The 11,229-nt window shown below is 35.7% G+C and overlaps 1 protein-coding gene across 6 annotated transcripts in view; it reads right to left on the bottom strand.

The window, feature by feature from the left end:
• Positions 1–282: 282 nt before the first annotated feature.
• LOC139145736 (calcium release-activated calcium channel protein 1-like) overlaps positions 283–11,229 on the bottom strand; it is a 28,726-nt gene continuing 17,779 nt past the window's right edge. For 2 of the 6 annotated variants that reach the window (XM_070717045.1, XM_070717048.1), the window contains 8 exons: positions 10,593–10,747; positions 9,618–9,807; positions 8,807–8,970; positions 7,831–8,031; positions 6,491–6,708; positions 4,513–4,608; positions 3,262–3,331; positions 283–671 (listed from right to left, as the gene is read on the bottom strand). The gene's annotated coding sequence lies outside the window, so the exon portion shown is untranslated. Of the gene's footprint in view, positions 672–3,261; positions 3,332–4,512; positions 4,609–6,490; positions 6,709–7,830; positions 8,032–8,806; positions 8,971–9,617; positions 9,808–10,569; positions 10,748–11,229 lie in introns of all 6 variants that reach the window. The other 4 variants (XM_070717046.1, XM_070717049.1, XM_070717047.1 and 1 more) reach the window with 4 other exon arrangements.

Below are 11,229 nucleotides of genomic sequence, written 5' to 3'. Positions count from 1 at the left end.
CTGTTTTCTTAAAGAGCACATGTTTATACTGAGCTCAAGCAGCTCCAATGAATGTAAGTATTGCATGTTTTCGTATTACAGAGATGAATGGTTGTTTTTCTTTCTCTGTATTGTTCACTTACATTTGTAACACATCTTGATGTACCATACCATACTCTCTGTTTTTATGTGTTGAGTAAATAAAGATTGACGTCATATGCACGACAATTTTCTCCCTTTATATATATTAACGATATTAGGATGTCAATGATTAGATGAGAAATTAGGATTTCCACAGTGCCATTGATTTGTAGATCTTTGTTTTATTGAATATTTGCTGCAAACAGAATGGATGCTGTCACTCAGACACTGGCAAGGCTTAGATACCATTGATCAGAGGATCAGGGTAACCTGTGACAGGGGTTACAGTGACAGGATAAGATTTCAAGGCATAAATCAACATAACACTGTCAAGTTGAGATGTATTATAATATTCAGTCTGACATTTTGTAAGGAGTTCTATTCCAGATTGCTGTATTAGTGTTCAATGTAAAAGTATCAGGTCTGATCTAGCATCCATAACACTGAGTCCAAGTAAAATATCACTGCATATATCACCATCATTGTCTCTGAAAATAATGTGTTGCTGTCCCTTTGATACATTCTAGTTTCCACTCTGTTTTCAACCATCTCTGAAAAATAAGAAGAAAGACCTCGTGTTATTTAAATTCACTTTCAGTGAAATGTTTTACATATCAAATGCAACCATCACATTCACTGGCTATTACTAGTCTCCGTGACATTCCCAAGTTGCATTGAGTTGAGGAATGAATGGCTGTTGTAACAAGGTTGACAATGATATTGTCAATCACTTGCAAACATGGCAGTGTGTTGAGGCATGTTGGTATTCGAATTATTGGATGGATCATGTATGAGAGACTGGAGGAAAAGAGTACTATTCATCTGAGATGCTACTGTATTCACCACAAACCATTGAAGTTAAGGACGGATATATATGGATGTATGGTCTCATGAATAATAATGATGTATTGTTTTGCAACATTTCTTCCTCCTTATTTTATGGAGTTAGGGACTCAATAGTACATCATAAGTGGTGCCAAAAAATCATGCAGAAAATCCGCAAATTCAAAGCAATATAATACACTGCTAATATCACTTGATCTATGGAAAGTACATGGCAGTACACCACTGTTTAGTTCAGACATAGCAACTTTGTTAATTACACCTTACTATAGTGGTTAAACCATATGACAACTTCTTTTCTGGCAAAAGTGTACATCGGGTCAGAACAGCAATTTCACAATCACTACCTGATACCAGACACATTTATAAACTGATGCTATATTGCAGAGTTAAAATTCAGCTTAATTACCTACAATCTTCACTACACATTTTATCTGACCATACTAATTATGGATAAAATGACATGAAAGTACCGGTACATGGGTATTGACACAGTATAGTGACTGAAGGTAGTGACACCCTTCACTTTCCTGTTTCTTTGGTTACTGTTGCCATGGTATGAATCTTTATCTTTCAGGTTGCATTGATTATATTCTTTAATTGTAAAGAACAGAGTGCTCTGTACAATTGGCCTCCGGCCTGTTTGTCACTTTAATATTCTCACAGAAATCTTAATGCCCTACAATAAATCTGAATCATAGTAGTAATCACATTCTATGCAGCTATATCATAAACAAGACTTTCTGATAAATCCAGGATGTACTTCAAATGAATATCACCAGCACTGTCTGGTTCACCTCTGTCAGGTACTTGAGCTATCTGTGTGTGTCATGTAAATAAACAATTAATCTTTCTCATCATCTGTTGTACCCAGAGGGTGAAGGAGATCCATTGATTGAGGCAATGTATCATCAGACTTGGATTCACAATGTCACTTTGAGGTTGCCTGTTCAATTCTGTACAATTCAAATTTTGTCCAGCATCAATCTGCATGTACAATATTGCAAGTATTGCTAATTACTTTGACTGTCTGCTTTTTGTACTTTTTCAAGAACAATTTCTAGCTCTAGACCTCTAGCTCTATTGGCTCGCTCAAAATTAGATATGCGCATAATTAATGAGGTACAATATGTGGCGTCATAAGGTGTCCCATCATACCATACATGAAGGGTGGTAGCACTTGTGGTTACTGAGTTATGGACAAATATGTATATTTGAGATCAAAGGTCATCAAGGTCACATGACATTTTGTCAAAATATCCGAGATATCTGCGTGAACGGATGGACTCACGGATGGACGAACAGACGGACATGACCCAATCTATAAACTCACTGGACTTCATCCGTGGGGACTAAAAATTGTGTCACTGCATCCTTTTTGCAATATGAATACAATGAGAAACTAAATTTTTATTTTTCGTGGCCTTATACATGGGAGTCTATGGAGATCTGCCTTATACATGGGAGTCTATGGACGTGTAAACTAAAAATATGCAAATTTCACCACGATTTGCCCAAATTTGGGAAAGGTCACTCCTATGCACTTCCATACCAAGTTTCAAATCAATCGGACTTGTGGTTTCAGAGCAGGAGATTTTTTGACCAAAAATGGGAGAAAATTACAAAAAATTCATGAAAAATAGCTAGTCCAAGATACAGACCCAAGATGTGCACAATCATTTCATGTCAGCCAAAAGCATGTCAGCCAAAAGTACGTACATGCTAATTTTTCATGTAATCTGCTCAGTGGTTATTGAGTTTTTTCAATTTTGACTGTTTTTACATTTTTTCACTTAATTTGCATATTTTTGGCAATGACAACTTCATTTGAACAAAATCTCATCTACAGCCCATCATCCATGTACACACCAAATATCAAGATGAAATGTACAGCGGTTTTGGAGTTTTTGATGTTGACGGACAGACATACAGACATACAGACATACAGACATACAGACATACAGACATACAGACATACATACATACAGACATTTCCCTAGCCTATAAGAATAGCTTCCATTGCCATATATACATATGGCTATGGGAGCTAAAAATTAAAGAAAAATTTATAAAAATTTGTAAAATTTTACATAAACATTTTGGCGGGAGCAAATTACAGCGCTCAAAGGGTTAAAAATATCTATTTTACAAAACATATTTCACAGATGAAATCTTGAGGAAATAATTTTGCTAACAGACAGTGTTCCAATCAAATCTAAATGTCTAATCAAACTTGAACCATAATATTGTACGAGCTCAGTACATGTATAAACTACTGAGAATGAAATTACTACATACCAATGGCAGGTAGATATTCTCTCATCAAAGAAGTGAGATTACCAGCCATCAATTGGGTATGATATTGGTCCTGTCAAGAGAAAATTCATTGATACATCACTCAATGTGGAATGATAAATATTTTCAAAAATCAAAGTCTTGTTTATATTATACATATTTTGATACAAGTACAGTCTCTATTCAATCATTGATAAAATACAGAATATCTTCAGACCTACAAATTCATTTTTAAATTGTTTACAATCATTTCACATTAACAAATTTGTTATCTTCAAAAGTTCATTTTTTCAGAGAGGTTCGGGGTATGTAAATGAAGTTGACATTTACAGGAAAAGTTTCTACTATCGAAATAACGGACGATGTGCTGACCATTAACATTTATTTATGGGTAAGGGTGAGAGGAAAGCCAAAAATTAACGGGCAAGGCTTGCCGAGCCTGTTAATTTGGCTTTCCTCTTGCCCGCGCCCATAAATAAACGTTAATGGTCAGCGCAGAGTCTGTTATTTCCATTATATTATCAACGAGCCCCGAAAAACCATTAAAATTTACGAAAATTTCCCGTTCAAACGACAACAGGGCCCCAGAACCTGTCAGTGAGTAGTGCGTGCAGTACCAAAAAATTGCAAATCCGGAGATTCTTTTGAAAAAAGCGTCTAAACTTGGCCCACAAATGCTCCATTTTATTTTGTGGTTGATTATGAATTTTGTACAAATCACAATTTTCATTTTAGCTGTAAAGTTACTATGTTTACGATATTATTCATATTCACTGGCATGAAAACAAACCATTACTGTGTATTTGTGGGTAGTCACGTGGTTCAGCTCAACCTATGAAAACGTAATGGACAGGGCATGGTGATATAATGTTGCTTGTCTTGTACTCATTTCTACAAAAGACAAACTGTCTTAAGTTTAACCCTTTCACTACCATGGTTTGGCCAAAACCCATTGTTATCAAGGATGAGAGTGGACCTGTTTACAGGGAATTGGGGGTAAACAGGTTAAGACGCAGTGCAACTTTTTAGGTGAGGCTGACCAAAGATATCTGCTAGGCAGGGCAGGGCTGGAGCCCTAGGCTAAGCCTTCATAACAACCAAAACCTTGAAAAGCCAGAATTTAAAACAATTTATAACTTTCAGAAGTTCCTCACTGACAATTGATTTGACTTAGAAGGCCAGCAGCTGTAAATTTTGATGACTTTTTCACAAGTATTGTTTTTAATATCAACCACAGTGTCTTGTTCTACTCACTACAGCATGTCTACACACATAGTATCCAGCTCATCAACACAGCCTGTAGATGTGTAGATTGCAGTGTTATTGTTGACAAGTGAATTCTGGTCCATGCTAGAATTAAAATGTAAACAACATTACATTGTATATAGATACTGTCCTGGCAAGTAAAATAGAGGATGTTTCTACATGGTTTGGGGAGTAGAAGAACAACTTGCAATTGGCATGCAAAACACAAGGGAGAAAATCATCAAAATGTACAGCTGTTGTCGATGTCCCTTTAAGTGAGAAATCTTACTGTCCTTTTAAGTGAGAGACCTATTTTGAAGGCCAGAAGTGCCAAGATACGACCATTGCATCTGTCTGTATAAGAAGTGTACAGTGTGGTGTGTGAAGCTTTCAGAAATAAACTGTGGTTGACGTTAAAAAGAAAATAAATAATGATAATCAAAAGTTAAAGCTACGCTGATCCACGTATTTCATGTCACCAATCAAATAACAAATGAAACCTTACAGAAATTGCTACTTGGAATCACACTGAAGTATCAATTTTTATAATACCACTTCAATTTAAATGATAAGTCTGAAGTATCACAAAAAATAATGACAAGGAATGTACATTGTAACTGTAGAATGAATTGATATACCGCAGTGTCTTTTATCACTTTAAACTTTAGTGTGTTGCCATAGTGATGAAGGAGGGGGCCTTGCATTGGTTTCTTTGCTAAGAATTAGTTGGAGTGCCAGGTAAATTTATGTGTGGTTTTCAGTTCTTTACCATTCAATTTGCAATTTTTCAATTCATATAACAATTCATTTTGAACAATAGAGAGGTGGCTAATAGCAATTGTGAATTGAGAGTTTGTCTTTCAAAAAACTCAAATCACACAGATACACATATCATGCAGAAGTGGCAGTGTGATCATTCCTTCCAAAAGCCTTGCCATCAAACAGTTCCAGAGAATTACATTAAAGGCATGAGCTTGGCATGTAAGCAAATCTTTGTTTATGTACGAGTGTATCTTTCACCAGTGTACAGTTCATTCAATTTGTGACTGGCTAATATTGTAATACCATTTATCATACAATGATTCAGATATGGATTGGGGGTTAAGGCTGCGTTGATGTACACATTAGGGTAAAAATCATGATAGTTTTGAAACTTTAGGGTAAGAAAGTAAAAGCAATTTCCTAACATTTCTTGTTCTTTGTCTGAGTCATGCAATATTTGGTTCAGAACTTGTAATGAAAACCATAAATACATCTCTCTTGGTCCTGTATATTTCTTAATATCTTTGAAACATTTTCATGAAAATATTAAAGTTCCATATAAGCTGTATCTTTTGGCTATTTTTTCAAAACTTTTTTTGTGGTTTCCCAACACTTTCTGCATTGAATCCCTAAATTGTAATTTAATGCCAGGTACTCTGCATATCAACAACACCTATATGAGTATAATCTCCATTGTTATTGTTGAAAATTGTATTCGAGTCTGGACTAGAAATCATTTGTAAACAATAAACAATGATCACTACACACTTACAAGCTGTGTTGATAAAAAGAATACTCAAAATTTCAGCACGACAAATGGATTAGGGTCAGACACGGTAGTTGATATACAGAAGCAGAATACTGAAAAACTTGCCACAAGTTACAGCTTATGTCCCTTTAAGACAATTTTCAATGAATAAAAGTTGCATATCTGAACAGTGTTAACTATGTATTCATTTTTTATCACTGCCAAGAATAAATTTGGCTATTAGGAAGTATTTGTAGGAGTAACTAGTCCGATATTTTACAGACAGCCAACACTGAAGGATGAGATCTTGAAGCAGACACAAAATGACATTTCTAAAATCACAGGATCCAGTTACACTTTAATATACAAGGTATTAAATAAACAGTGACCATACAATTACTTGAGTTTGGTATTTGGCTTTCTTATCTATCTACAGTGAATTTGCCAAATGATTGACACAGATTATTGTCAACCTACCTGGAAGATCACCATGGTAACTTCCATGGACAGCTCATCCCCAGGCACCCCTTTACCATTCCATATCAGCCGATCACTATCCCTGCTCAGTAATCTCCACAGTTCAATCTTAGTCAGCATGGTGACTCCATCCATGGGCTATCTTGGCTGTCTCCTGATTCAGACAAAAGATGCAACGAGTTCGAGTTTCCATAAATTTTCAACTCTTCTGTCAATTCCTTGCAAACAAAGAAAATACAGCTTCATAATTACATTTGTGCAATATGTAACCTTGCATATAAAGGTATTGCATGCATTGATTTGTATACTCCAGCCTGGTTCTCCAATTTTCAGAAACACAACATATAGCACCTTGAACAAAAACTTCTCATGAGAAGTACATTTCAATACCAAAACTGCTAACAATGTCTCCTCTAAGATTGTCCATGATTGTACCATAAACTAGTGAAAAATCAAAATCTACCGGTATGTATGTGAAAGCATAAACCAAGTCTACTTTCATATACAATGAGAATTAAAGATAACAGCTGATGCCAATTAAAACCTTTTTGATTGTAAAAGAGTGTTTCTACATTCTCAAGTTATTAATTAACTTTTTCTTTCCATTGTCATTTCATACAGGACCAATCCATAATTAATATGCCAAAATAAATATTTGTCTGAATTTTTTACTTGAATTACAGAAAGTAATCTCAAAGATATGCTGTAATTGGTACATCACATTGTGATTGAAACTAGGAAAATTACAGGTCAAATGATCTGCCCATAAGTTGAAGTACTTAAAGACAGTGGCATGAAAACATAAGTTGAAGTACTTAAAGACAGTGGCATGAAAACAAAATTTGTTTGAATTTCTGTCAGCAACAACTTATGTGCCACACTAAATTATATGTTTACTGACAAATCTACAATCACAATGAGAGCTACCATCAACGATAAAGACAGCACAATACGTCTATCATTAAACACATTAGGCTGTTTCCATCGTAAAAATTGCTAATATCAAACTTTGTGACAAATAAAACACATACCTGCCTGATAGCATGTGTGAACTGTTTTCATCAGAGGGTAAACTGGGTCTTTGAATTCATTGTTTAAGCAATGTGTAGTGGTCCTAATAATTTTCATATCAAGTAACAATTAATTCTCTTTTATTCTTTCTTATCACTAATTGTGAATCAATACTATTATTGACCATGTAAGCATTGACTATGCATCATCAGACTTCAATAACATTCTAATCTTAACCTCTGGTGCGACTCCACAGGGCTAAGCCCTGTATAATATTATTATTTGATGACAGAAGTCTACAGCTCAGGACACTGTGTCTCAGAATTTACCTGTTCATTCCATCTTTGATGTTCACCTTCCAGCTTAACCAATCAGTGTTTCTGCTGCTTCTATGATTTCATTAGTTTGGTCAAAGTCAAGTTTGGCTGCTTTTTTTGGTATTTTTCTGTAATTGTAACCTAAGCTGGGACACTTTCTTGTCCACTTCATCTAGGCCTTTCTCCATCCTGAATTCTGCTTCCTGTAAGTTCCTATGATACAAAAACACACATATTGTAATTCTATAGGTCAAACAGACAATAGACAATGTACACATTCTCCTGTTATGACAATTAATATGACCATGTATCAAATATTCACATCCATCACAAGAATACAATTATTGCACATGTAGGCATGTAAATAAAAGGTACAACACCATCACATTACAGCAAAAACCACAAAGACAAGCCAAGCTGGATAAACAGACCACAACAAAATTAAAGTACAAAAATATTATAGTCATGCAATATCAAGTGACAAATATCACATGTGATACATGTATTGACGAGAATTAAATGACTGTGAGCCAACAGTCCAAATTCAAATACTGTGTAGCTAATTTCCCTCGTGTGCAACAATCTTTAAATACCAGTCTTGCATGACCCACAGTACTGCACAAAAAAAAAAGTCCATTCATGCAGCGTGGCATTGGAAATAACTACATGTATGCATGTATATTTGGACAATTACATTCTCTCTGTGCACTTCTTGGGAATATTTATTCCTGCACAAGAGCATTACAATGTTTGACATGTACATGGTTATTTTATGCATCAAAGACATCTTGATTTATAAATGGGAACTATAACCAATTATTATTCTGACATCTTTCACTTTGATTAGCTCAGTATTCAATGTACTGTGTCTTCTTCATCACCAGCAAGCACTAAATCTTTGCTTGACATATTACCAGTATTTCCTATGCTACCAAAGCTGCACTCTTCATATTTCCATGAACTATAAAAGGAATTCATCAAAACTTACTTTTCAGGTCCAGCTTGGTGTTGGCAGAGTGGCTCTGACTGCAATGTCTTTGCTAGCTGAGTAGGTGCTATATGTTGTGGGTTTGAATCTGAGTGCAAAGCTACTGAATTTTCATGTCTTGGAAGTTGATCAGGGTAACGGGGGATGAACTAACCATATGATGACTAAAATAAAATAAAAAAAGAATCCAAGAAAATTGCTAAATACTTCTATTTTCACATCTCTTAAATGTACCGTATACATATATTTTTGAATTTCACTGATATGTCAGGTATTGTGGATATTTGCACTATGTTTGAACAAAAATTTAGCAACTTCAGTCATAATATAAGAAAAGGCAAAGTAACTTTGTTTTCAGTGAAAATCACACCACGAACTGTATCATGATGGTAAGAATATCCCATCAAAAGTGACAAATGATTGGATTGAACCAATCTGAGTTGATGAAGGGGTAAATGTTGAATGATTAATGGTGAGCATGGTGTTTTTGGCTTGACTGACTGACTGACTGACTGACTGACATATGATAATTTGACAGTTGACACAAGTCTTTTGAGGCTTGGCAGGTTTAGTTTCTATCAGCTCAACTCCAATACAGGATAAAAGGTAATATCACTTGCATCCATCTCCACACAACTTTAGTTGACAAGTCAATCCTTAAATTTAATCAATTTTTTTTCTTTAAATTGGGAATCTCTTGCTACCACTTTGTGGAAGGGACACCAATCTTTAACATCATCTCTGAGATCATCTCGGTTCAGTCTACCACGTGGTTTGTCAGTCTGAGGTAGCTGATTGCCAATGCACTTACAGTATCTTACGCTTCAGGCATAACTTCGTATGTCACATGGTTTGTCAGTCTGTAGTAGCAGAGTGCCAAGGCCACTCACAGTATATCCAACTTCAGTCTTGGCTCTGTATGTCACATGGTTTCACAGTGCCTGGACCACTCACAGTATGTTCGTCTTCGGCCCTGGCTCTGTATGCCACATGACATGCTCCTAATGAAGTGACATTCGAAAGGTATAAGGGTACTGTGTTGTACATTTAAGCAATAAAGCACTCCCAGCTATGGTATGCCACAAAATTTTGTCCAGTTCATGACATATGTGCACTAGCGATAGTGAGTGCATATATGAAGTGAACTGGTCAAAATCGAGTGGTATACCGTCGCTGGGTATGATTTATTGCTATTATATCATAACAGTATATTGAAATTCTGGCGTGGAACGTCCAAAACGGATTTTCGCTCAAGCTGAGAGCTCGCGCGTATGCCAGTCGTGGTATATCGCTAATATACCACGGTTCTTTTCACATCCCGACCAATCAGATCGCTGTATTTGCACCATCAATATACTGGTATGATATAATAAGAATTATATCATACCAGTATATTGATAATGCAAATACAGTGATCTAATTGGTCAAAACGTGAAAATATCTTACAAGTATATTGATAATGCAAATACAGTGATCTAATTGGTCAAAACGTGGAAATAACCTTGCAGTATTCTCAATGTGGCAGGGGTGGAACTAGGCCACATATTAGCTAAAAAGTGACATACCGGTACACACATAAAGTCCCCCTATTAGGTGCTTGCATACCAATCTTCAAAGCAATCTAACCAGTAGTTATCAGATATTTACCAATTCACATTTTCTTCTGCTGATTTACATATTTTTGGTAGTGACAAGCACCTGATTTTTCACAGTTGATATTCAGCTGTAATGAAATCTACAAGTTTTCTACGTTTATTTCTAACCTGAAAGTTTTCAATGTTTGAGCCTGTTCATAGACTTGTACGGTAACCATAGAACCTGCCAGGTGATGTACTTTAGCAAGGGATGGTAACACTGGATGAGACTGCAGACTCCAATATAAGACAGGAGTTAGGTAGTAGACTTTGTACAATAGATTGACTGTAGATCATGTCTGTGTATCTGTGAGGTGTGAACAATGATAAAGCACATGGTTAGGAGAAGACAAAGTGAAGTCCAAAATTCTGGACAAGATTCAACCATATTACAATGAGCTCATGGCCAGTAGCACTGGTGAATATCAATTACAATTCTTGTCCTATTCCCAAAAGCATGTTGGGATTCGCAGTATTAAGCTGGTCAACTCAATTTGTACATATGTAAACTGCATTGTTACTGTTGATAGGTGAATTCTGGTCTGGACTAGAATCCAGATGTTAACAATAACAGACTGAGTGAATTTTACTCGACGTATACATGCAGAGTTGACAAATTCAACACTGTGTATCTCAACATGCTTTGGGGAGAACAACAACAACTTGCAATAGCTTATACCCGGAATCTGAATGAACCTCCGTATAAACAAAACAATGCGCACAAACGTGCATAGAAGTACAATCATGTATTTTCATACAGCATGGGTTTGCTTGTATCACCATTATGTA

This window comes from Ptychodera flava, chromosome 12, assembly GCF_041260155.1.
Source record: "Ptychodera flava strain L36383 chromosome 12, AS_Pfla_20210202, whole genome shotgun sequence".
Taxonomy (NCBI): Eukaryota; Metazoa; Hemichordata; class Enteropneusta; family Ptychoderidae; genus Ptychodera; species Ptychodera flava.
Note: the sequence above shows the minus strand (reverse complement) of the source record. Positions and strands in the feature narration are given on the sequence as shown.